This window comes from Scyliorhinus torazame, chromosome 2, assembly GCF_047496885.1.
Source record: "Scyliorhinus torazame isolate Kashiwa2021f chromosome 2, sScyTor2.1, whole genome shotgun sequence".
In the NCBI taxonomy this organism is placed as follows: domain Eukaryota; kingdom Metazoa; phylum Chordata; class Chondrichthyes; order Carcharhiniformes; family Scyliorhinidae; genus Scyliorhinus; species Scyliorhinus torazame.
Genome location: NC_092708.1, coordinates 27,897,259 through 27,923,844, shown reverse-complemented (window position 1 = coordinate 27,923,844; position 26,586 = coordinate 27,897,259). Strand labels below are relative to the sequence as shown.

The window sequence follows — 26,586 nt, the reverse complement described above, 5'->3', positions numbered from 1 at the left end:
AAGGTTAACAGAAGTAGGGATGAGGACCGCAATCTGCTCATTCCTCCACCTGCCAGACCGCCATCCAGGAATCGCTAGCTTTAGCCCGCCAAATACTTGGTAAGAGAGTGGAATATTTCAAATACACAGATGGTAAAGGCCAGGACTCGCATTGAACTGTTACTCTATCCTCAGCTGCCAAGGGCTGGGGAGGATGGTTGGGAAAATATAATCGGCTAAGGGTGGTGAGTCAGCCAAGGTTCGCTATCCTGATCACTAGTCAGTGATTCCCATTAAAATGTGCACATGAGAAATAGAAGAGCAGATATGTAGGCAGATTCCAGAGAAGTGTGGTGATAGTAGGGGATTTCAACTTCTCAAGGTTAACTGGGGTAACCATAGTGTGAAAGGTTTAGAGGGAGCAATTTTTTAAAAAATGCATCCAGAATTTTTTAAGCAATACGTAGAATGTCCTACAAGAGAAGGGGTGGTCCTGGACTTTATTTTTGGTAACTAAGCCAGGCAAGTGGTTGAAGCATCAGTGGGGGAGCATTTTGCAGACAGTGATCATAACTCGGTTAGATTCAAGATTGTTGTGGAAAAGGACAACGATGGGCCTGAGATCAAAGTTCTAAACTGGGGAAGGACGATTTTAATAAGATCAAATATGATTTGGCCCAGAGTGGGCTGGGAGAAGATACCTTTAGATAAATCTGTGACAGAACAGTGGGATGCATTCAAGAAGGAAATAGGGACAGTATAGCGCCAACATTTTCCAATCAAGATGAAGGGTGGGACTAACAAATCCAGTGAGCCCTGGATATCAAGGATATACTGCTTTGGATGAAAAGAAAAAGGAGGTTTATGGCAGATATCGGGGCACAAAACAGCAGAAGTCCTAGAGGAGTATAGAATGTGCATGAGGGAACTTAAAAAGGAAATTAGAAGAGCAAAAAGGAGACATGAAAGGACATTGGCAGGTAAAATAAAGGAAAATCCTATGTTGTTTTGCAAGTACATTAAGGGTAAAAGGATAACTAGGGAAAGAGGAGGGCCCATTAAGGACCGCAGTGTTAATTTGTGTGAGGAACCAGAGGATGTAGGTAGGGTTCTAAATGAATACTTTGTGTCAGTGCTCACTAGTGAGAGGGATAGTGTGGGTATAGATATCCGGGAGAAGGTCTGTGATAAAATTCAAGTAATTAACATAGCCAGAGAGAAGGTTCTGAGTGGTCTGGTAGGCTTGAAAGTAGACAAATCTCCAGGACCAGATAAAATATATTCCAGGCTGTTGAGTAAGGCAAGGGAGGAAATGGCAGGGTGCTAGCAATAATTTTCAATTCCTCTCTGGCTACAGGAGAGGTGCCAGAGGACAGGAGGATAGCCAAAGTGGTACCATTATTCAAGGAGGCCAGTCAATCTAACCTCAGTGATGGGGAAAGAGACAGACCCAATCTGCAGGGATTAATCAAGAACAGTCAGCATGGTTTTGTTAAGGGGAGGTCATGTCTGACTAAATTGATTGAAATTTTTCAAAGAGGTGACTGGGTGTGTAGATTAAGGAAATGCATTTGATGTAGTCTATTTGGACTTTAGCAAGGCCTTTGGTAAGGCCCCACATGGGAGACTGATAGCGAAGGTAAAAACCCACAGGATTCCAGGAAATTTGCCAGATTGGATCCAAAATTGTCCGTGTGGCAGGAACCTGAGGGGGATGGGCGAGGTGTGTTTCTCTGACTGGAAGCCTGTGTCCAGTGGGGTCCTGCAGGCGGCAGGACCTTGTTTGTGGTTTATATAAATGGTTTAGATATGAATGTAGGAGGGGTGATCAGTAAATTTGCAGATGATCTGAAAATTGGTGGGGTGGTAAGTAGTGAGGAGGATAGCCTTCGATTACAGGGGATATAGGCGGGCTGGTCAGATGGGCTGATCAGTGGCGAACGGAATTCAATCTGGATAAGGGTGGGGTGATGCATTTGGGCAGGACAAACAAGGCAAGGGAATACATGATAAACGGCAGGACCCTGGGAAGCACCGAGGGTCAGAGGGACCTTGGTATGCTTGAACACCCGTCCCTTAAGGTAGCAGACTCAATGGATACCGTGGTTAAGAAGGCATATGGTATACTTGCCTTTATTAGCTGAGGCCTAGAGTTTAACAGCAGGGAGATTATGCTGGAATGAATAAAATGTCAGTTAGGCCACCGCTAGAGTGCTGTGGGCAGTTCTGGAATCCACATTATAGGAGGGATGTGATAGCACTGGAAAGGGCGCAGAGGAGATTTACCAGGATGTTGCCTGGGCTGGAGAGTTTTAGTTATGAAGTGAGATTGGATAGACTGGGGTTGTTTTCCTTGGAGCAGAGGAGACTGAGGGAGGACATTATGAGGGACATAGATAGAGGATGTTTTCCCTTTGGTGGAGGGATCAATGACCAGGGGTCAGAGATTTACGGTAAGGGGCAGGAGGTTTAGAGGGGATGTGAGGAAAAGCTTTTTCACCCAGAGGGTGATGGGAGTCTGGAACTCGCTGCCTGAAAGGGTGAGACCCTCGTACCATTTAAGGAGTATTTAGATGTGCACTTGTGATGCCAAGGCAGACAAGGCTATGGGCCAAGTGCTGGAAAATGGGATCAGAATTCTTAGGTGGTTGTTGACAGCGAGTGAAATTCTAACCCCATTTAAAAGTATGGGAGATATCTTCATGGGCTTTGAGCTAAATACACGACTGCTCAAACTGATTCGATAAAAAGACAAAGCATCATTCAGCAATTCGGGGACAGCAATTCCTCCAACCATTGAATATTCAGTATAACTACCAAACATTAAAATATTATTGCGGCGTTTCAGAAATTCCAAACCATTATCAGGTTCCGGAAGCTGACTCTCAGACTGGGCCCCTGGCTACCCAGCCATATATTTGTTTTATAAAACAACGTTCAGAAAAATGTGTAACCCTATACTTCATGTAAAAAGGCTGTTACTTGCACTTTAAATATTAACGATAGCACAGTTTTCCAACCCTAATGCCTCTCTCAGTGGGGACCAATAAACATAGGCCGGAATTTAATCCTCGGGTCGGGAGTGCAGGGTCAGGACATGACCCGGTTTGTAAGCTCGACCCGGGAGAAAGTGCCCGGGAAGTTGGGATTTTTATTCCGGGGTGGTGCGGTTCCCTGGGAATCAGGCCGGGTATCCCTGGAAAGCGTGCAGAGGGTGGGTGCCGGGTGCAGAAGCGGGCAGGGTGGAAGGCCTGCCTCGGTACCAGCGCTGTGTCAAAGCTTTTTTTCAAAGCATTAAAACAAAAAACAGCTCTCCAGTCCTCAAACCTCCTCAGCCCCCACATATACTTCCCCATGCCCCATCCTTGCCGGTGATATTGCTCTGCTTACCCTCCCCCATGGGCCCTCAAACCACCAGTGACAATCTATGCTCCATAGAACATTACAGTGCAGTACAGGCCCTTCGGCCCTCGATGTTGCGCCGACCTGTGAAACCACTCTAAAGCCCATCTACACTATTCCCTTTCATCCATATGTCTATCCAATGACCATTTGAATGCCCTTAGTGTTGGCGAGTCCACTACTGTTGCAGGCAGGGCGTTCCACGCCCTTACGACTCTCTGAGTAAAGAACCTACCTCTGACATCTGTCCTATATCTATCTCCCCTCAATTTAAAGCTATGTCCCCTCGTGCTAGACATTACCAGCCGAGGAAAAAGGCTCTCACTGTCCACCCTATCCAATCCTCTGATCATCTTGTATGCCTCAATTAAGTTACCTCTTAACCTTCTTCTCTCTAACGAAAACAGCCTCAAGTCCCTCAGCCTTTCCTCACAAGATCTTCCCTCCATACCATGGCTCTACATAGCCTATACACACCAACCCATCCCACCACCGTTTTCCAGTAACCTACCAACTCGCCCAGTATCCACCATGCGCAGACCTCAGGAGCCATGTTGAGATTAAATACAGCTTTTATTATCCATTACAGACTTTAAAGAAACATGCTCAATCATAAAAACCCATTCACTGCCTCTTAATTCCTTCAATTACAATATTACATTCATGCGCATAATTCCTTATAAAAACAATAATTGGAATTCATACCCCAACTTCAAAAGTCTATCACCACTTGGAGTTCTAAATCAAGCTGTGAAATGGCTGGTACTCTGGAAGGTAATGGAAGGTTGTGAAATCAGTCTTGTAACACTAATCTAGTAATGGTAGCACGCAGGCTTATATCAACAGACGGAGTGAAATAGCAAGGAATGATTTACAGAAAACACTTCAGGTGTTTTAAATGCTTTGAAAGTAGCTTTTCACAGCTCATTTTGACACTTTTGACAACTGAGTTTGACCCCTTTGACAGTTGTAAAGATTTGACAGTTAATGCGTTTATGTACTATTTACACACATTCATGTCTACTTTTAACAATCCCAGGGGGCATCTGACTGTCCTTAAAGGGCACATGACCTCCCCAAAGGTGTCCTGGCACCACATCCAAAGAGTTATGCTACGTCTCCAAAAGAGTACCACACCTCTCCAAAAGGACTCGGCAAAGTTAGCTCTGCTCCTTCAAGGGCACAGTGTGTTTCACACGCCTGGGTCACCAAAATTAGACATGAGTGGAGGCAGCTGCTCATTTATATCAGTAGCTGCATCTGCGAAATCCGCATCCACAAATCCCGGTCTGCCTCCATTTCCCGCTCCCCTGAAAATGAAGCCCGGTGTGGTGGCAACACCCTCTATGGTTGAATAATTAACCAGGAATTTTTGGAATTTCCAACCCCGGAAGGCTGTGGAGTTTCAATCATTGATTGAGCCTGTTCAAGACAGAGCTCGATAGATTTCCGGATACCAAGAAATACGAGGACAGTGGGGACTTGTGGGAGGAAACTAGAGCGCCGGTTTCAGAATTACATCGAGGCTAGTGCTCAGAAACAGTCCATTCTCCCCCGAAAGGAGGCATTTGTAATTTTCAAATGGGTTGGATTGGGGCAGATATGGAGATTAATGGTCCCACTTGTGGGAAAATCAAAAACTAGAGGTCATAGATGCAAGATACTTACTCATAAATCCAACAGGCAAATAATTGTTATTTTTTACTCAAAGAGTGATTAGAATGTGAAACTGACTACCACAGGAGGTGGTTGAAGCAAATGGCGTCACAATTTTGAAAGGAAACTCGACAGCTGGTGGCGTATTCCAGTTCACTCAGGTTGCAGTCCGGAGCTATGGATAGTGACGGCAGAGGTTCCAACTTTCTTTCCATCATACGGCTGGCCTGAAATCCCTCCCGCTCTTACCACCTACCGTTGACATGTGGCGGAAGGATTGGCAGGTTGATATTCAACCTGGTTGGCCACGTTATGAGCACAGCTCTCTTGACCGTCAACTCCTGGGGCAGGACTCAAACCCGGAGCTTCTGCCAAAGGGACGCCACCCATTACACCATAAGACCTCCCTCATTAGACAAGTACGAGAGAAAAATGAGTGGAAAGATAAGCTGAAAGGCTAAAATGAGGGAGATGGAGTGGAAGGAGATGTGTGTGACGTGTAAATACCAGCACAGGTTAGTCGGGCAGGATTGCCTGTGCCTGTGCTATGCATTTTAGGTAATACTCTTCCGCCCGAGCCTTTCCAATCTCTAAATTCCGCTACAACGGTCACTTAATGTCAAAACACACGTAAAAGACTTGGGGAGTCCTGAGGCTGTTAAAAGTTCCAAATAAAAGTAATTTTTCACTCCCACCCAGCTCCCGTGTTTCTCAATTCACTCATGCATTCATCGAGCCCTTGCCAACCCTGAACTGTGCCAATGATCCCTGCGTCAAGCATTTCAAGTGGCAGGGACAGTGCCAGCATGCACCCAGCCTCGGCAAACCCCAGAGGTTCGTGCCAATTGCATGGGCGTTAACGCAATACAAAAGCAACTTAAAGCCCTTCCCCTTTTACACTTACTGAGTTAGCAATAAAACATGCGGAAGACGACAAACTCAAACCGGCAGCCCCAGTGACTGAGCCGAGGTATTAACTCACCCAGGTGGCGGACCTGTTGTGCTATATCACCAGGCAAGGGCTGCGTTGTGTTGGTGTCACTGAAGACCGACCAGGCTTTACTAATGGATGGTCGAACCGCAACACAAGCTGGCAAAGAAACGCAGCGCCAAGTCAACATCCCAATTATGGCTTGATTCAAGATTTGGCGTCAGCATTTGGGATAATTAAAACAAATTAAAATGGAAGGTGTGGGGGAGTGAAGAAAAGAAGCCACTTGTAAAAAAGAAAGTTGCATCGGGCAAGTCAAGACACAAACCTCCAATAAATATCTAAGGACTTGGCAGTCCCAGTCTAACCACAACTTAAAAACATGGGCCATTGCTCAAGCTAAGAGGCTCCGACATTCCCTCAGGCTATCCAGGGACAGTTGTTGTGGAACTGTAACCCACGGCATAACTTTACCCAGATTTTGATCTTTTTTTCCCTCTCGATCGCCTCTCCAGTGAAAACTCCCTCCTTGGACAATATTCATTGCTCAACCAATGTCTCAAAAAGCAGCTCACCCACTCATTATCTCACTGTTGTTTGTGGGAGCTTGCTGTGCAAAAAACGGCCCCTATGTTTCTCGACACTGCAATGCTGATGACGCTTCCAAAGTAACACATTGGCTGGAAAGCGCTCTGAGGCATCCCAAAGTCATGGAAGGTGCTATACAAAGGCAGCTTCTTTCCTCCCCTCGAAGTGTTCTCCCGTTCCTCCCCGAGAATGCCGATTTCTGACCGCCAGTGAAATTTCCTCATGCCCAGATGGCGAGGGGACCCGACCAATGGGGAATTCAAAACCGTAACCTGTTCTCACCCAAAGTTTCCAATCATAGGGAGGGAAGAAACTTCAAAAAGTTGAATTCTGTTGACTTAGTAGGTGCTGCCACATTGGGTGGTGTCCCTGCCCCTGAGCTCCAAGTTCAAGTCCCATTCCAAGGCTTGATGGCCCTGGAAGGTACGTTCATGACAAAGCCAAATATGCCAATTATCAGCCTGGGAATCCTTTCAATACACCTGTTGGCAGGTAGTATCATAGAATTTACAGTGCAGAAGGAGGCCATTTGGCCCATCGGGTCTGCACCGGCTCTTGGAAAGAGCACCCTACCCAAGGTCCACACTTCCACCCTATCCCCATAACCCAGTAACCCCACCCAACACTAAGGGCAATTTTGGACACTAAGGGCAATTTATCATGGCCAATCCACCTAACCTGCACATCTTTGGACTGTGGGAGGAAACCGGAGCACCCGGAGGAAACCCACGCACACACGGGGAGGATGTGCAGACTCCGCACAGACAGTGACCCAAGCCGGAATCGAACCTGGGACCCTGGAGCTGTGAAGCAATTGTGCTATCCACAATGCGACCGTGCTGCCCAGTAAGAGTGGGAAAGTTTCCTAGTCAGTCAGGCTGCAAATCCAGCAGTCCAAAGATGTGCAGGGTAGGTGGATTGGCCGTGATAAATTGCCCTTAGTGACCAAAAAGGTTAGATGGGGTCATTGGGTTACGGGGATAGGGTGGAGATAGGGCTTAAGTGGGTCGATGCAGAATTGATGGGCCGAATGGCCTCCTTCAGCACTGTGTGTTCTATGTACTTTGCCAAGCATAATCATGGGCCAACCCAATGGAAGTCTATGATCTCCAAAATCCTCTTAATGCATGAAGAAGGTGTGGGTAATACGAGACTAAATTCAATCGCTGCTCTGTGCTGCTCGCTAAAAGGAGTGAGACCCGCAGTCAGAGTGTAGAGAAACAATCTAATTGATTGTTTGTGAGCCAGGAAGCACAGAATCATACAACACAGAAGAAGGCTTTTCGGACCATTATCCCTTTGCTGTCTCTTTAAAGGAGCTATGCAATTAATCCTTCTCGCCAAAGTGCTACAATGTTCTGCCCTTCAATCATTTCTTCAATTCCCTTCTGCAAGTTATAGATCATAAACCTCATAAAACTATTTTCCTCGTGCCCACTCTGCCCCCCTTGCCAATTATCTTAACCAGTTAACGAACCTCCTGCCGGTGTTAACAGTTACTCTGCCTGTGAGGGTGGTAGAGTCAGATTCCATCGAAGCATTCACAAAGTGGATGTGAACGATCCCAAGGCACTATTCAAAGAAGCACAGGAGGGTTCCCTCCTGGTTTTCTATTCCAGAACGTCAGGTGGTGTAGGATAGAACTGGAGCTTTGGCTAGGATTTTCCAGTCCCACAGGGAACATAGAACATACAGTGCAGAAGGAGGCCATTCGGCCCATCGAGTCTGCACCGACCCACTTAAGCCCTCACTTCCACCCTATCCCTGTAAACCAATAACGCCTCCTAACCTTTTTGGGGGGACACTAAGGTTAAATTTAGCATGGCCAATCCACCTAACCTGCACGTCATTCGGGACTTGTGGGAGGAAACCGGAGCACCCGGAGGAAACCCACGCAGACACGGGGAGAACGTGCAGACTCCACACAGACAGTGTCACCCAGGGGCCTTCTGGGAGGTGAGTACTTACTTTAAAAAGCCTTGCCTTTACAGGAGCAGCCCTTTGGATTTTGGCGGCAGCGGTGCGCAGGGGCCTTCTGGGAGGTGAGTACTTACTTTAAAACCACTTACCTTTACAGGAGCAGCCCTTTGGATTTCGGCGGCAGCGGTGCGCAGGGGCCCTCTGGGAGGTGAGTAGTGAATTTAAAAAGCCTTACCTTTACAGGAGCAGCCCTTTGGATTTCGGCAGCAGCGGTGCGCAGGGGCCTTCTGGGAGGTGAGTACTTACTTTAAAACGCCTTGCCTTTACAGGAGCAGCCCTTTGGATTTCGGCGGCAGCGGTGCGCAGGGGCCCTCTGGGAGGTGAGTAGTGAATTTAAAAAGCCTTACCTTTACAGGAGCAGCCCTTTGGATTTCGGCGGCAGCGGTGCGCAGGGGCCTTCTGGGAGGTGAGTAGTGAATTTAAAAACTCTTACCTTTACAGGAGCAGCCCTTTGGATTTTGGCGGCAGCGGTGCGCAGGGGCCCTCTGGGAGGTGAGTAGCGACTTTAAAACCACTTACCTTTACAGGAGCAGCCCTTTGGATTTCGGCGGCAGCGGTGCGCAGGGGCCCTCTGGGAGGTGAGTACTTACTTTAAAAAGCCTTACCTGGTCCCGTGTCTGTTCTTCTTTTCTGTTTTATTTGTTTTTATATAAGGCGGGAACCGGAAGTTCGACCCGCGGACCTCTGGGAAGTCCACCCCCCCCCCAACCAATAAATTCTGGTGGAGAGGAAACCCGAGACACTACACGTGTAGTGTCTCCCACCCGCCCTCCTCCTCTAACCTAATAATAAGACCCATTGGTGTAAGGTAAGTGCCATATTATATTATTAGCATTGTGCAGGTCAAGGTTCGGAGGTGGAGGAGCAGTCTCTGTCAGCGAGAGAACCTGAGAACATCTAAGACACTCAGAAGGTAAGAAGGTAAGTAAGTGATTTTTACTTATTTTCATTTTTATACCTTTTTTCAAATTGTGTGTGTCGGGGGGAAACTGAAGTGACATCACAGAAAAGCTGTGGCCAGAGTGGCTGGTTGGGATTCTACCCTAAATTTTTAAAAAAATTTGAGTATTTGGTAACTAATTAAACATAATAACTTAATTATAATTTAGAGGGATATCTAAGCCAAAGATCGGAGAGTATTATAGTTAGCTATCGAATTTCTATTAGAAATCTAGTGCTAGGAAACAGATAGTTGACAGTAACTTTGACATTTAAAAAAAATTTTTTTTTTTAAAAAAGACAAATTTTAATTTTAATTAATTGACGCAATGTCAGTTAGAGGGGTGCTGTGCTCTGACTGTGAGGTGTGGCATGTCCGGGAGGCTTCCAGCGTCCCGGATGGCTTCATCTGCAGAAAGTGCACCCAACTGGAGCTCCTCACAGACCGCATGGTTCGGTTGGAGCAGCAATTGGATGCACTTAGGAGCATGCAGGTGGCGGAAAGCGTCATAGATCGCAGTTATGTAAATGTGGTCACACCCAAGGTGCAGGCAGAGAAATGGGTGACCACCAGAAAGGGCAGGCAGTCAGTGCAGGAATCCCCTGTGGTTGTCCCCCTCTTGAACAGATATACCCCTTTGGATACTGTCGGCGGGGATAGCCTATCAGGGGAAAACAGCAGCAGCCAGAGCAGTGGCACCACGACTGGCTCTGATGTTCAGAAGGGAGGGTCAAAGCGCAGAAGAGTAATAGTAATAGAGGACTCTATAGTCAGGGGCACAGATAGGCGCTTCTGTGGACGTGAAAGAGACTCCAGGATGGTATGTTGCCTCCCTGGTGCCAGGGTCCAGGATGTCTCCGAACGGGTAGAGGGAATCCTGAAGGGGGAGGGCAAACAGGCAGAGGTCGTTGTACATATTGGTGCTAACGACATAGGCAGGAAGGGGCATGAGGTCCTGCAGCAGGAGTTCAGGGAGCTAGGCAGAAAGTTAAAAGACAGGACCTCGAGGGTTGTAATCTCGGGATTACTCCCTGTGCCACGTGCCAGTGAGGCTAGCAATAGGGAGATAGAGCAGCTAAACACGTGGCTAAACAGCTGGTGTAGGAGGGAGGGTTTCCATTATCTGGACCACTGGGAGCTCTTCCGGGGCAGGTGTGACCTATATAAGAAGGACGGGTTGCATCTAAACCGGAGAGGCATAAATATCCTGGCCGCGAGGTTTGCTAGTGTCACACGGGAGGGTTTAAACTAGTATGGCAGGGGGGTGGGCACGGGAGCAATAGGTCAGAAGGTGAGATCATTGAGGGAGAACTAGGGAATAGGGACAGTGTGGCTCTGAGGCAGAGCAGACGGGGAGAAGTTGCTGAACACAGCGGGTCTGGTGGCCTGAAGTGCATATGTTTTAATGCAAGGAGCATTACGGGTAAGGCAGATGAACTTAGAGCTTGGATTAGTACTTGGAACTATGATGTTGTTGCCATTACAGAGACCTGGTTGAGGGATGGGCAGGATTGGAAGCTAAACGTTCCAGGATTTAGATGTTTCAGGCTGGATAGAGGGGGATGTAAAAGGGGAGGCGGAGTTGCGCTACTTGTTCGGGAGAATATCACAGCTGTACTGCGAGAGGACACCTCAGAGGGCAGTGAGGCTATATGGGTAGAGATCAGGAATAAGAAGGGTGCAGTCACAATGTTGGGGGCCTCGCAACAGCCAGCGGGAGATAGAGGAGCAGATAGGTAGACAGATTTTGGAAAAGAGTAAAAACAACAGGGTTGTGGTGATGGGAGACTTCAACTTCCCCAATATTGACTGGGACTCACTTAGTGCCAGGGGCTTAGACGGGGCGGAGTTTGTAAGGAGCATCCAGGAGGGCTTCTTAAAACAATATGTAGACAGTCCAACTAGGGAAGGGGCGGTACTGGACCTGGTATTGGGGAATGAGCCCGGCCAGGTGGTAGATGTTTCAATAGGGGAGCATTTCGGTAACAGTGACCACAATTCAGTAAGTTTTAAAGTACTGGTGGACAAGGATAAGAGTGGTCCGAGGATGAATGTGCTAAATTGGGGGAAGGCTAATTATAACAATATTAGGCGGGAACTGAAGAACATAGATTGGGGGCGGATATTTGAGGGCAAATCAACATCTGACATGTGGGAGGCTTTCAAGTGGCAGTCGAAAGGAATACAGGACCGGCATGTTCCTGTGAGGAAGAAAGATAAATTCGGCAATTTTCGGGAACCTTGGATGACGAGTGATATTGTAGGCCTCGTCAAAAAGAAAAAGGAGGCATTTGTCAGGGCTAAAAGTCTGGGAACAGACGAAGCCTGCGTGGAATATAAGGAAAGTAGGAAGGAACTTAAGCAAGGAGTCAGGAGGGCTAGAAGGGGTCACGAAAAGTCATTGGCAAATAGGGTTAAGGAAAATCCCAAGGCTTTTTACACGTACATAAAAAGCAAGAGGGTAGCCAGGGAAAGGGTTGGCCCACTGAAGGATAGGCAAGGGAATCTGTGTGTGGAGCCAGAGGAAATGGGCGAGGTACTAAATGAATACTTTGCATCAGTATTCACCAAACAGAAGGAATTGGTAGATGTTGAGTCTGGAGAAGGGGGTGTAGATAGCCTGGGTCACATTGTGATCCAAAGAGATGAGGTGTTGGGTGTCTTAAAAATATTAAGGTAGATAAGTCCCCAGGGCCTGATGGGATCTACCCCAGAATACTGAAGGAGGCTGGAGAGGAAATTGCTGAAGCCTTGACAGAAATCTTTGGATCCTCGCTGTCTTCAGGGGATGTCCCGGAGGACTGGAGAATAGCCAATGTTGTTCCTCTGTTTAAGAAGGGTAGCAAGGATAATCCAGGGAACTACAGGCCGGTGAGCCTTACTTCAGTGGTAGGGAAATTACTGGAGAGAATTCTTCGAGACAGGATCTACTCCCATTTGGAAGCAAATGGACGTATTAGTGAGAGGCAGCACGGTTTTGTGAAGGGGAGGTCGTGTCTCACTAACTTGATAGAGTTTTTCGAGGAGGTCACTAAGATGATTGATGCAGGTAGGGCAGTAGATGTTGTCTATATGGACTTCAGTAAGGCCTTTGACAAGGTCCCTCATGGTAGACTAGTACAAAAGGTAAAGTTACACGGGATCAGGGGTGAGCTGGCAAGGTGGATACAGAACTGGCTAGGCCATAGAAGGCAGAGAGTAGCAATGGAGGGATGCTTTTCTAATTGGAGGGCTGTGACCAGTGGTGTTCCACAGGGATCAGTGCTGGGACCTTTGCTCTTTGTAGTATATATAAATGATTTGGAGGAAAATGTAACTGGTCTGATTAGTCAGTTTGCAGACGACACAAAGGTTGGTGGAATTGCGGATAGCGATGAGGACTGTCGGAGAAGGATACAGCAGGATTTAGATTGTCTGGAGACTTGGGCGGAGAGATGGCAGATGGAGTTTAATCTGGACAAATGTGAGGTAATGCATTTTGGAAGGTCTAATGCAGGTAGGGAATATACAGTGAATGGTAGAACCCTCAAGAGTATTGAAAGTCAAAGAGTTCTAGGAGTACAGGTCCACAGGTCATTGAAAGGGGCAACACAGGTGGAGAAGGTAGTCAAGAAGGCATACGGCATTCTTGCAATCAGTAAGAATGAACAACAACACCTCCTCCACAATGGTCCTCAACACCGGGGCCCCGCAAGGCTGCGTACTTAGCCCCCTACTCTACTCCCTGTACACACACGACTGCGTGGCAAAACTTGGTTCCAACTGCATCTACAAGTTTGCTGACGATACGACCATAGTGGGCTGGATCTCGAATAACGATGAGTCCGAATACATGCGGGAGATAGAGAACCTAGTGGAGTGGTGTAGTGACAACAATCTCTTCCTCAATGCCAGCAAAACTAAAGAGCTGGTCATTGACTTCAGGAAGCAAAGTACTGTACACACCCCTGTCAGCATCAATGGGGCTGAGGTGGAGATGGTTAGCAGTTTCAAATTCCTAGGGACTCCACCCACGTCGACGCTACCACCAAGAAAGCACACCAGCGCCTATACTTCCTCAGGAAACTAAGGAAATTCGGCATGTCCACATTAGCCCTTACCAACTTTTACAGATGCACCATAGAAAGCATCCTATCGGGCTGCATCACAGCCTGGTATGGCAACTGCTCGGCCCAGGACCACAAGGAACTTCAGAGAGTCGTGAACACCACCCAGTCCATCACACAAACCTGCCTGCCATCCATTGACTCCATCTACACCTCCCGCTGCCTGGGGAAAGCGGGCAGCATAATCAAAGATCCCTCCCACCCGGCTTACTCACTCTTCCAACTTCTTCCATCGGGCAGGAGATACAGAAGTCTGAGAACACGCACGAACAGACTCAAAAACAGCTTCTTCCCCACTGTCACCAGACTCCTAAATGACCCTCTTATGGACTGACCTCATTAACACTACACCCTGTATGCTTCATCCGATGCCAGTGCTTATGTAGTTACATTGTATATGTTGTGTTGCCCTATTATGTATTTTTTTTCTTCCCTTTTCTTCTCATGTACTTAATGATCTGTTGAGCTGCTCGCAGAAAAATACTTTTCACTGTACCTCGGTACACGTGACAATAAACAAATCCAATCCAATCCAACATATCTCCAAACTGAACAACCAGAATTTCAGTCTGTTCCTGCTTCTCGGAATACAAGTGAATCCCACCACCTAAATACAATTAAGTAGTCCGTTGCTGTACAATTAAGATTGATGTCCTGGCCAATATTATTCCTTAACTTCCAATACAAGAACAAGACATCAGGTTGTTTAGTGATAGTGCAGAGCTCGGTGCGTGAATTGGCTGCCATGTTTCCTACATTACAACAGAGACTACATCTCAAAAGTATTTTAATGTCCATAAACGTGTCTGATGTCTCAGTGCAGACAGGATAGGATCAACTGGCGTCCTTCTGCGCTGCAACAGTTCTGTGCTTCTGTGGGACTTGGGGCAGGCAAGAAGGCAAAAGTTCCAATTTAATAAGCAGCAAGCTTTCTAAACACTTGATACAAGGCCAACGTCCATTACGATGTCACAACAAATCTTTATTTAGTACACACAGCTCTTCCTCTCGGAAATGGGAGGACCTTCCGCTCCTTTAGAAGCTTCTTCCAAGGGACACTGTGCAACCGCAGAATGTGCCGGAACGTCCAAGGTGCAGAACTGGTTAATTTCTGGTCGCAATAGATGAACAGCTATTGCCTCGCCAGTACGCAGTGAATCTGGGCTTCCAATGTAAACTGCAGAGCGAGCCAATTTTCAATTATCCACATTGTTTGACAGTAACTCCGCATTCGCCCCACACACACACTCAGAAAGAATAGTGTCCAATTGAGATATTGTTTTCCTGGCACAGAACCTGCGCAATTACCAGGAGCTGTGGAATGATAATCTGACTAAATCAAGTTGTGCAGGACCCAGCCTGCTGAAAAGAAATTCTTGCGGCACGTCACAATTTCTGTGCTCAAACCTGACTTGCCCCCCCAGTAAATTCCTTGACCCCCCCCCCCCCCCCCCCCCCGCCCCCCGTGGTGATGGATTTTGGAGACGTAACAGGGATAGACTTTGAACTTTGTCAGAGTGTGCAGAATGGGCAATAACAACTTGGCAACCCATTTTACACTTAATGCCTTTTTTTCCTGCATGGACTTCAATCGAGCCTGGGCTTCACTTGCTAATCATATGCCCAGGTGGCTCACCTCTTCCAGATGGTAGCGCCTGGCCATGACCAGATTGGTTCAACTGGGATGGCGCCCATTGAGCACCAGCCAACTGGCACTTATTCTGTGTGAAGAGAAGCCACTTGGGAAGATACTGCAGGGCAAGCTGGCACCGATATAACTATGTGGCTGGAAGAGCCAATGTCTTCAGGAAGGAAGGGTTGAGGAAATTGTAAATAAGTGCACTTCATTTATGCAGCATGGCGTTGAAACAGTGAGCGGCAGAAACTGCAACTCTGACAGTTCGTCACACAATCCGAGCTCAGGTGTAGGTTTACCTGCACTAAACCTCGGAGCTTCCCCAGGTAGGATAGGAGGGGCCGATGTGTGACACAGTGGTATTGTCACTGGAATTGCAATCCAGAAACCGCAGGGGGCATGGGTTCTTTTTTTTTATTCATTCACAGGACGTGGCCGTCGCAGGCCGTGCCAGCGTTTATTGCCCATCCCTAATCGCCCTTGAGGGGCAGTTAAGAGTCAGCCACATTGCTGTGGGTCCGGAGTCACATGTCGGCCAGACCAGGTAAGGACGGCAGATTTCCTTCCCTAAAGGACATTCGTGAACCAGATGGGTTTTTACGACAATCGTCAATGGTCATCGATAGACTTTTAATTCCAGATTTTAATCTAATTCAAATTTCACCATCTGCGGTGCCTGGTTTTGAACCTGGGATCCCAGAGTACTCTGGATTCCTGGATTACTAGTCCAGTGGCAATACCACTACGCCACCTCCTCCCCCACCAAATCCCACCACAGCAGCTGGTGGAATTTAAATTCCATGAATTATTACATCTGGAATTGAAAGCTTGTCTCAGTAATGGCGAATTGTTGTAAAGATCCATTCTGGTTACGGAGTGGAATCTGCCATCCGTTACCTGGTCTGATCTGCACGTTACTCCAGATCCACAGTTGATTCTTAACTGCCCTTTGAAATGGCCGAATCACCCACTCCGTTCAAGGACCATTTGGGATGGGCGACAAATGACCAATGAGTCAGAGGTTCATGTCTCCCTCCAGAGCTTCGGGCACACAAAGCAGGCCGACACTCCCAGTGCAATACCGAGGGAGTCCTGCAGTGTGGGAGGTGCTGTCTTTCAGGTGAGACGTGCAACCAAGGCCCTGCCTTCCCCCTCAGGTGAATGGAGAGTATTATGGCACTATTAGAAGAGCTGGGATGTTCTCCCAGTGATGTGCCAATCTTCATTCCTCCTGTCGTGTTAACCCAGTGACAATACACCGGCTGCAACTGGATGCAGCTTAGATCAAAAAGATACTCCAGACCTTGAAGTTAGTTCAATCAGGTTTATTGAACTAATAGCACAGTTGGCACAGTTCTCTGTGAGTTCAACTCTCTGCTCACTTAAGTGTGGTTACTCTGTCTGACTGAACCAGACTAGCTCTTAGCCACGTGGTGGAGGTGTGAGATTGGAACAACACCCTTGACTGACTAGATGTTCATCAGTGGAAAGAGGCGGAGTGTGAGTGCCTCGTGTCTTTTATAGTCAGATCCCACCCCTGAGTGTCCTGCCTACTTACTGGTCATGTCCTGTTCTCTGTGCCCATTAGCTGCTTGTCTGTATACCATTATGTGTGTCCGCATATCATGACACCTCCCAGCAGCATAATAACGAGAAACAATCCGATTAATGTCTCACTGGTGTTTGTGTGAGCTTGCTGTCCATAAATTGGTTGCCATGTTTCATACATCGCCACAGTGGCTGTGTTTCAAAAGTACTTCTTTGGCTGAGAACGCTTCACATTGTCCTAATCGTGAAAAAACTCCATGTCGTTGAAAATGATTTCAGTTGAGAGGCCCTATCTGCCTGCCGGTGCACGGGTAAGTTCCCATGGGACTATTTCGAAAAAGAGCAGCAGAGGTTGAATCCCGTCCGTGGCTTTTAACACATAACAATGTTTATTCCATGAACTCAAATTAACCTATTAAATAAACATTGGATCTCTTAACACCCCTTACTTCAAAGACAACCCCGAAAGTAATACAACACTAAATAATCCCTCAAAATGTTCCTTCAAACATCCAAAAGGCTTCAAACCTTCAAAACAGTAACACACCAGGTCACAGTTAATATATATTTTCTGTTTTATGGCAGAGATATATCAGCTTGGTTGACTTCAGCTCCAGCACCTTGCTTTTCCTTCCTGCAGCTCTCTGGAAACACAGACACACCCAAGCTGCTTTCTCAAACCTGGGATTTCTCCCTTCAAGCAGCTCACAGCAAACCAGAACTTCTCAAGCTGCTGCCTCAAACTGGCTTTCTCCTTTTACGCAGCTCACAGCAAAACAGCCAGGCACTTTCAAACTGCTCTCAGCAAAACTGAAACCAAAAGCAGAAGTGAGCTCAGCTCTCCCCCCCCCCCCCCCCCCCAACCTCTGACATCACTTCAGTAATATGATCAACTCCATTCCTTAAAGGTACATTGCTTAAACATGCATTTCTTAAAGGTACTCTCACATGACAGGCCCTCCAAACCTGTACCGGTCATGATACCAACCTTTGCCAAAACCCTCAGCACTTCCTTATGCCTGTATACCCATCCTGTCCATGTATTTGTCAAGATGCCTTTTGAACGCTGTTAATGTATCTGCTTCCACAAACTCCCCTGGCAACGCATTCCAGGCACTCACCACCCTCTGCGTAAAAACCCTGCCTCGCACATCTCCTCTAAACATTGCTCCACGGACCTTAAATATATCCCCCTGGTGACTGACCCCTCCACCCTGGGAAAGAGTGCCTGCCCATCCACTCTATCCATGCCCCTCATAATCTTGTAGACCTCTAGGTCACCCCTCAACCTCCGTCTTTCTCATGAAAACAGTCCAAGTCTATTCAGCCTCTCCACATAGCTAACGCCCTCCAGACTGGGCAACATGCTGGTAAACCTCCTCTGCACCCTCTCCAAAGCCTCTCACCTGCAGCTTTCCTTACGAGCCACACATTATCCTGACTCGTAAAAATATCACTATTCCTTCACTGTCACAGAATCAAAATGCTGGAACCCCCTCCAGAGCAGCACAGTGGGTGTTCCTTCGAATTCCGTCTTTCGAGCGCCGGAACAGCGGACAGCACTCTGCTGCCGTACGAGCCCCCTAGGAAGGGGTGAGTGCCAGGGCCTGGAGGCCCTATGACGCGGGATTCGCTCGCACCGCTTTTGACGCTGGCGTCAGAACTTGGCCGCGGGATCGGAGAATCCTAGTCCATAAGTCTGTACTCTACAGTCCGCGAGCAGATTTGGGAGAGGGAAAGCAAAGAGAGAGATATAAGAACACAACAAAGTCCTGGGCAACAAGTATATCCCAACCCCAACTGTCAATCCTCTCACCCAATGCATGGTTGCTTCCTCTTTCACCCTGAACATATCTGGGGCTGACCAATATTTCATTAGATACGGTCGGATGCTTAACATATCGCATCATACCTTTCAAAGTCTTCACACTGTTCTTCCTCATTAAGTCACTTTCTCCTTTCTGTGAATACTCTCTCTGTCTGATTTGCTACGTTTCTGCCACAGGGGCTTCCTCTTTTACAAATCAATAGGAGCAATGTGACCAGTGAAAAAGGCAACTAATTCTCCATGCCTCACCCACAATGACGCATGCTAAATTGCGATGACTAATGACGGCGCACAGACTGATGAACCCAAAGGACAGGATTTGCTAACCTGCTGAAGTGAAAAGGGGTTTAAACTCTTACCGTAGCTGCATCACAAATGTGTCGTAACTCTCGTCTGTCGGCTCCCGCCTGACCTGTAAGAGAAAGTGGGGAAAATGCCTTTGGTGAAATGGTTCCTTCAGTTTGAATCAGATTAGAAGAGAAACGTAATCATCATGGAACAGGGGGGGGGGGGGGGCCTTCGGCCCATCGTCTCCAGGCTCCATGGAGAAATCCAGTCAGTCTCATTCTGCCTGCCCTGTGGCACTGTTTCCCTCAAACGCCAATCCAATTTCCTTTCACCATCATTGATCATCTCCTTTTTCACCATCCTCATCGGTAGCAAGTTCCAAATCATTATCACTCACAACCTAAAAAGGTCCCTCCCCCAAATCCCCTCCATTTACCCAACACCACCACCCCTGCGCATCTCTTGCCAAGAAATTTAAATCTGTGACGCCCATTCCTTGTACCATCAGCTAATGGAAACAGTTTTTCTTTGTTCATCTTATCCAAACTTGTCACAATCTTGTACGCCTCTATCAAATCTTTCCTTAATCTCCTTTCCTCCAAGGAGAACAGTCCTAGCTTCTCCAACCTACCCTTTCAGCTAAAATTCCTTGTTTCTGGAAACTAGGATACCCCACGAAAAGGAACTCCCAACATTGGCAGTATAGGATCGCTCCAACAGTAACGATCTACTTACACATTTGGAATTTGCTTTAACAGAGATGTAGCAATGTGAACTGAGTAAATTGGCCTCCACCTTTCTCGGAAGGCATTGCTTCAAGCTGATCGCACTGAGCTGCCTCGATATCTCGCCTGAGCGAGTATATTCATGAGGATCAGTGGAGGCAGCAGGAAGAATGAAGATCCTTTCATGACTTAAGGCATTCCAAAGTGTTTTATTGTCAACAAAGTACTTTTTCTACACATACTGACTGTTGTAATGAAGGGACAGCCAATGTACACACAGCAAGCTCTCACAAACAGCAATATGCCAACCCCCAGAAGGCATTCAGTTGGGTTTTCCAAGGCAATCTGATGTTTAGATTTTGAATATCTTTGAAGCTGAACCAGATAGATTCTTGATTAACAAGGGGGTGAAAGGTTATTGGGGGTCGGCAGGAATGTGGGAGTTGAGGTTACAATCAGATCAGCGATGATCTTACTCAGTCATTTTTAAACTCAGGGTCGCGACCGGCGGGAGGGTCACGGAGCGATCGGTCGCGGCCGTCTCGAACGCGGGAAGAAGTGCCCGATAGCCCGTGACCAACTTTAAAAAATGTCGTTGCGATCGACTTTCAAGAATGCCGATTGGTGGCGGCCATGGCGTGAACGGTCGCACATTTGGCAGCTCCCGCTCATGGTGGACTTTGGGTGGCTTTTACGCCGGATTGTTGCAGGAAATTTGTAGAGGAAGGGTGTAGAAGCAAGAACAGAAGAAAGGGACCCCCAGTTTATGGGGCTGTGGCCCAGAAGTCATCGGAAAAGAACAAACCAGGCGGTGGACAATGCGAGTGGAGACGGCGGACGAACATGGTTGGACCCCGTCAGCTCAGTGGTCAATGGACCAGCTGGTGAGCTTCTGAAATGAGAAGTTGACCCAACAACGGAAGGAGTGCGGAGGAGGAGGACCTGGGCTCGATCAAGGCGGTGGGCTCGATCAAGGCAGTGGTTTACCGCATGGAGACGAAACTGGCGGCGCAGGGAAAGGCAATCCAGAGGTTGGAGGAGCTGGTGGAGGAGCAGGAGGGCCAGTCCACCCCGATGGCAGCAGAGATTGGGATCCTGCGTGACCAGCAGAAGAGGCTCCTGGAGAAAGTGGAGGACCTGGAAAATCGTTCTCAGAGGCAGAACATTTGGATTGTGGGTCTGCCGGAGAGGATCGAAGGATCGGACACTGGTGCGTATGTGGGGAAGATGTTTTCCAGGTTGCTAGGGCCGCTCCTGGTAAAGACTTTTAATGAGTCCAAGGAGCTGGGAGTGTTCCCCCCAACGTTATCTCAGGCATCGATCTCCCTTATTTTGAAGCGGGATAAGGATCTGGAGAGTTGTGCGTCGTATAGACCGATCTCCCTGTTGAATGTGGATTGCTGGCAAAGATCTTGACCATGCGCATAGAGGATTGTGTCCCGGAGGTAATAGGGGAGGACCAGAAGGGATTTGTGAAGGGTCGACATCTGACGTCCAATATTAGACGGCTCCTAAATGTGATAGTGATGCCTGCGGTGGGGCGCGAGGTCGAGGTGGTGATGCCATGGATGCAGAGAAGGCCTTTGATCAGATGGAGGCCTGTGGGATAAGAACAGAAGAACATAAGAACTAGGAACAGGAGTAGGCCATCTGGCCCCTCGAGCCTACTCCGCCATTCAATGAGATCATGGCTGATCTTGGTGGACTCAGCTCCGCTCTCCGGCACGTACACCATATCCCCGAATCCCTTTATTCTTTAGAAAGGTATCTATCTTTTTCTTAAAAACGTTTAAAGAAGGAGCCTCAACTGCTTCACTGGGCAAGGAATTCCAGAGATTCACAACCCTTTGGGTGAAGAAGTTCCTCCTAAACTCGGTCCTAAATCTACTTCCCTTTATTTTGAGGTTATGCCCCTTAGTTCTGCTTTCCCCGACCAGTAGAAGCAACCTGCCCGCATCTATCCTATCTATTCCCTTCATAATTTTATATGTCTCAATAAGATCCCCCCGCATCCTTCTAAACTCCAATGAGTACAGTCCCAGTCTACTCAACCTCTCGTCATAATCTAATACCCTCAACTCTGGGATCAACCTAGTGAATCTCCTCTACACACCCTCCAGTGCCAATATGTTCTTTCTCAGATAAGGAGACCAAAACTGAACACAATACTCCAGATGTGGCCTCACCAAAACCTTACACAATTGCAGCATAACCTCACTAGTCTTGAACTCCATCCCTCTAGCAACGAAAGACAAAACTCCATTTGCCTTCTTAATCACCTGTTGCACCTGCACACCAACTTTTTGCGACTCGTGCACCAGCACACCCAGGTCCCTCTGCACAGCAGCATGTTTTAACATCTTACCGTTTAAATAATAATCCATTCTGCTGTTATTCCTCCCAAAATGGATAGCCTCACACTTGGCAACATTGAATTCCATCTGCCAGATCCTAGCCCATTCACCTAACCTATCCAAATCCTTCTGCAGACTTCCGGGATCCTCTGCCCTTTTTGCTTTACCACTCATCTTAGTGTCGTCTGCAAACTTTGCCACATTGCACTTGGTCCCCAACTCCAAATCATCTATGTAAATTGTGAACAACTGCGGGCCCAACTCTGATCCTTGAGGGACCCCACTAGTTACAGGTTGCCAACCAGAGAAACACTCATTTATCCCCACTCTCTGCTTTCTGTTAGTTAACCAATCCTCTACCCATGCTACCACTTTACCCTCAATGCCATGCATCTTTAGTTTATGCAGCAACCTTGTGTGGCACCTTGTCAAAAGCTTTCTGGAAATCCAGATGTACCACATCCATTGGCTCCCCATTATCTACTGCACTGGTAACGTCCTCAAAAAATTCTACCAAATTCGTCAAGACACGACCTACCCTTTATGAACCCACGCTGCGTCTGCCCAATGGGACAATTTCCCTCCAGGTGCCCCACTATTTCCTCCTTAATGATAGATTCCAGCATTTTCCCTACAACTGAAGTTAAGCTTACCGGCCTATAATTACCCACTTTCTGCCGACCTCCTTTTTTAAACAGTGGTGTCACATTTGCTACTTTCCAATCCTCTGGGACCACCCCAGAGTCTAGTGAATTTTGATAAATTATCACTAGTGCGTTTACAATTTCCCTAGCCATCTCTTTTAACACTCTGGGATGCATCCCATCAGGGCCAGGAGACTTGTCTACCTTTAGCCCCATTAGCTTGCCCAATACTGCCTCCTTAGTGATTACAATCATCTCAAGGTCCTCACCTATCATATCTTTATTTCCATCAGTCACTGGCATGTTATTTGTGTCTTCCACTGTGAAGACTGACCCAAAAAACCTGTTCAGCTCCTCAGCCATTTCCCCGTCTCCTATTATTAAATCTCCCTTCACATCCTCTAAAGGACCAATATTTACCTTAGCCACTCTTTTTTGTCTTATATATTTGTAGAAGCTTTTACTATCTGCTTTTATGCTCTGAGCAAGTTTACTTTCATAGTCTACCTTACTCTTCTTTATAGCTTTTTTAGTAGCTTTCTGTTGTCCCCTAAAGACTTCCCAGTCCTCTAGTCTCCCACTAATTTTTGCCACTTTGTATGTTTTTTCCTTCAATGTCCTGGGAAGGTCCGGGGTCGGGCAGGGATTCGTGGATTGGATCCGGTTGCTACATCAGGTACCAGTGGTGAATGTAAGGACCAACCGGGTCTGGTCAGAGTAGTTTAGTCTGTGCAGGGGGACAAGGCAGGGGTTCCCACTTTCCCCAGTACTGTTTGCCCTGGCCAGAGAGCCTTTGGCAATGGCGCTGAGGGCATCGAACATTTGGCGGGGGATAGTGAGAAGGGGGGTGAAGCATAAGGTCTTGCTCTATGCGGATGATTTGCTCTTGTATATAACAGACCCGTTGCGGGGGATTGCAGGAATTCTGGGAATATTGGAGATTTGCTCCTGTATATAACAGACCCGTTGGGGGATGATTGCAGGAATTATGGGAATACTGGAGGAATTTGGCCAATTCTCAGGCTACAAACTAAACATGAGCAAGAGCGAGGTCTTTGCGATCCAAGCAAGGGGGCAGGAGAGGAGACTGAGGGAGATGCCGTTCAAAGTGGTGGGAAGAGGTTTTAGGTACCTGGGGATTCAGGTGGCAAGGGACTGGAGTCAGCTTCGTAAACTAAATTTGCGCAGGGTGATTCAAAGCGGATTTGTGCAGGTGGGACATGCTCCTGCTGTCATTGGCTGTTATTGCTGTTTGTGTTTCAGTGTCTCCCAGTGTCTTCCAATCTTTATCCCCAAGGCATTTTTTAGGAAGGTGAACGCGGCGATCTTGGGTTTAATATGGTCTGGGAAAGCCCCGAGGGTGAAGAAGGTCCTTCTTGAGCGGGGGCGCGGGGAGGGGGGCTTGGCCCTTCCGAACTTTATTAATTACTACTGGGCGGCTAATATTTTGATGGTTAGGAAGTGGGTAGTGGGGGAGGGGTCACTGTGGGGGCGGGTAGAGGCGGCATCTTGTAAGGGCACGAGTCTGGAGGCTCTGTTAACGGCACCTCTGACTGTCTCGCCGGCTCGGTACTCCACAAGCCCAGTGGTAGTGGCAGCCTTGAGAGTGTGGGGGCAATGGAGGTAGCTTAAGAGATTGGACGGTGCGTCGGTGTGGTCACCGATCTGTGACAATCACCAATTCGCTCTGGGGGGGCTGGGGGGGGGCTTTAGGAGGTGGCAGTGGGCAGAGATTGAGAGATTTGGGGATCTCTTCATTGAGGAGGGTTTCCCGAGCCTGGAGGAGATGGAGGAGGAGTTTGAGTTACCGGGTGGGAATGGATTTCGGTACCTGCTGGTACGGGACTTTGTCCAGAGGCAAGTTCCAAGCTTCACTCGCCTCCCACTAAGGGGACTACAGGATAAGTCAAAAATGGTTCTCGGAAATATATAAGGAATTGATGGAGTGGGAAGGGGTCCCAATCGGGGAAGTGAAGAGGAAGTGGGAAGACGAGTTTGGGGGGGGGGGGGGAGTTGGAAGTTGGGCTATGGGAGAATGCCCCCGAAGAGGGGGAGGGGGGGAGTTGGAAGTTGGGCTATGGGAGAATGCCCCCGAAGAGGGGGAGGGGGGGGGGAGTTGGAAGTTGGGCTATGGGAGAATGCCCCCGAAGAGAGTCAATGCATCCTCCTCGTGTGCCAGGCCCAGCCTGATCCGGTTCAAGGTGGCTCACTTGGCTCATATGACTGTGGCCAGGATGAGTAGGTTTTTGAGGAGGTGGAGGACAGGTGTGGGCGGTGAGGGGGAAGTCCGGCGATCCATGTACATACGTTTTGGGCCTGTCCGAAGCTGAGGGGATTTGGCAGGGATTCGCAGATGTCATGTCAGAGGTCCTGGAATGGAGGGTGACTCCGAGTCCAGAGGTGGTAATATTTGGAGTGTCAGAAGATACGGGAGCCTAGGACGTTTTGGCCTTTGCCTCCCTGGTGGCCAGGAGACGGACTTTGCTGGGATGGAGGGACTCGGAGCCTCCAAAATTGGGGTGGGTCAGTGACATGGCAGAGTTTCTCAGGTAGATTAAGTTCGCCTTAAGGGGTTCAATACCGGGGTTCGCTCGGAGGTGGTGGGGGGAGGGGGGGGGGAATGGGGGGTGCAGGGAAAGGGGAGGCATGGAAGTGGAGAATAAGGGCAGGGAATCTAATATATGGGTAGCGAGGAATTAGGGCGGGGAGGAAGTTGGGTATGTTACTGTGGGGTTTTTGCGTGTGCCGGACCATTCTGTTTTTTTACAATGTTAGTATGTTAAAATTATAAATGCCTCAATAAAATGTTTCCTAAAAAAAAAACTTTCAAGGAAGCCAGCCATCCCACGCAGGCGTGCCCCCTCAGCCCGATCTAGAAGTGCGCTGGAGCCCAGCAGGGCAGGCCGCTTCCCCCTGATGTCAGCGCACTGTCCCAGGACCAGATTTTTTTTTTTAATTGATGGAGACTTCCCGACAGAAACGGTGGCAGAGAGAGGGTCACGCGCCCGGCACATACACTGACGTCTGTGTTTTGGGTGCAAAATCATGGAGGAGAAATTCCTCCATTTTGTACCTTCCAGCAACAGGACTGTGTGGAGAACTGAAGATGGATCTTTCTGTAATAAGGAAGAGAGAGCCAGAGACATGCCCGGATCTCACAATTGAACCCGATGGAGAGAGCTTCTCAGGAGAGTCCACGGCAGGACAGAGCAGTGCTGGTGTGAGCTCCAAGACCTCTCGTGAACAAACAATTAAGAAGAATCTGAAATCAGGAACAAAGCCGTATAAAGATGAGTTTTTGAGGTATGGTTTTGTTAATTTTGCCAATGCAATTCAGGATGCAAAGCCCATTTGTGTTATATGCACGGAGATACCGGCAAATGTAAGTTTCAAACTCTCAAAACTTCAAAGGCGACTTCAAGGACAAACGTCTTGATTTTTTTCGAAGGATGCAGCGAAAACCTGAATCGTCAGCTGAAGTCCTTATCAGAAATGTAACATTGAATGACTGGGCGAATGAGATTGTGAGACCCAAGCAGGCACATTAAAGCTAAGCAATAATGGTGTGTCGCGAAGGTCAGCCAAAGTGGATCCCGAAGTTTGACCAGTTGGTAAAAGTGGGTCCCGAGAAAAAAAGTTTGAAAAACACTGATCTTAATACAATAACATTTATTGTCACAAGTAGGCTTACATTAACACTGCAATGAAATTACTGTGAAAAGCCCATAGTCGCCACATGCCGGCACCTGTTCGGGTACACTGAGGAAGAATTCAGAATGTCCAAATTACCTAACAGCACGATTTTCAGGACTTGTGGGAGCACGTGTGGCAGCATGGTAGCATTGTGGATAGCACAATTGCTTAACAGCTCCAGGGTCCCAGGTTCGATTCCAGCTTGGGTCACTGTCTGTGCGGAGTCTGCACGTCCTCCCCGTGTGTGCGTGGGTTTCCTCCGGGTGCTCCGGTTTCCTCCCACAGTCC

General features: G+C 48.0%; 1 protein-coding gene across 3 annotated transcripts in view; it reads right to left on the bottom strand.

The window, feature by feature from the left end:
• Positions 1 to 26,586, bottom strand: part of sema5ba (sema domain, seven thrombospondin repeats (type 1 and type 1-like), transmembrane domain (TM) and short cytoplasmic domain, (semaphorin) 5Ba) — a 563,950-nt gene that overhangs the window by 392,755 nt on the left and 144,609 nt on the right. For 2 of the 3 annotated variants that reach the window (XM_072469924.1, XM_072469907.1), the window contains exon 2: positions 18,954 to 19,006. The exons of the other annotated variant lie outside the window; for it this stretch is intronic. The gene's annotated coding sequence lies outside the window, so the exon portion shown is untranslated. The remainder of the gene's footprint in view (positions 1 to 18,953; positions 19,007 to 26,586) is intronic. 3 annotated transcript variants of the gene reach the window in all.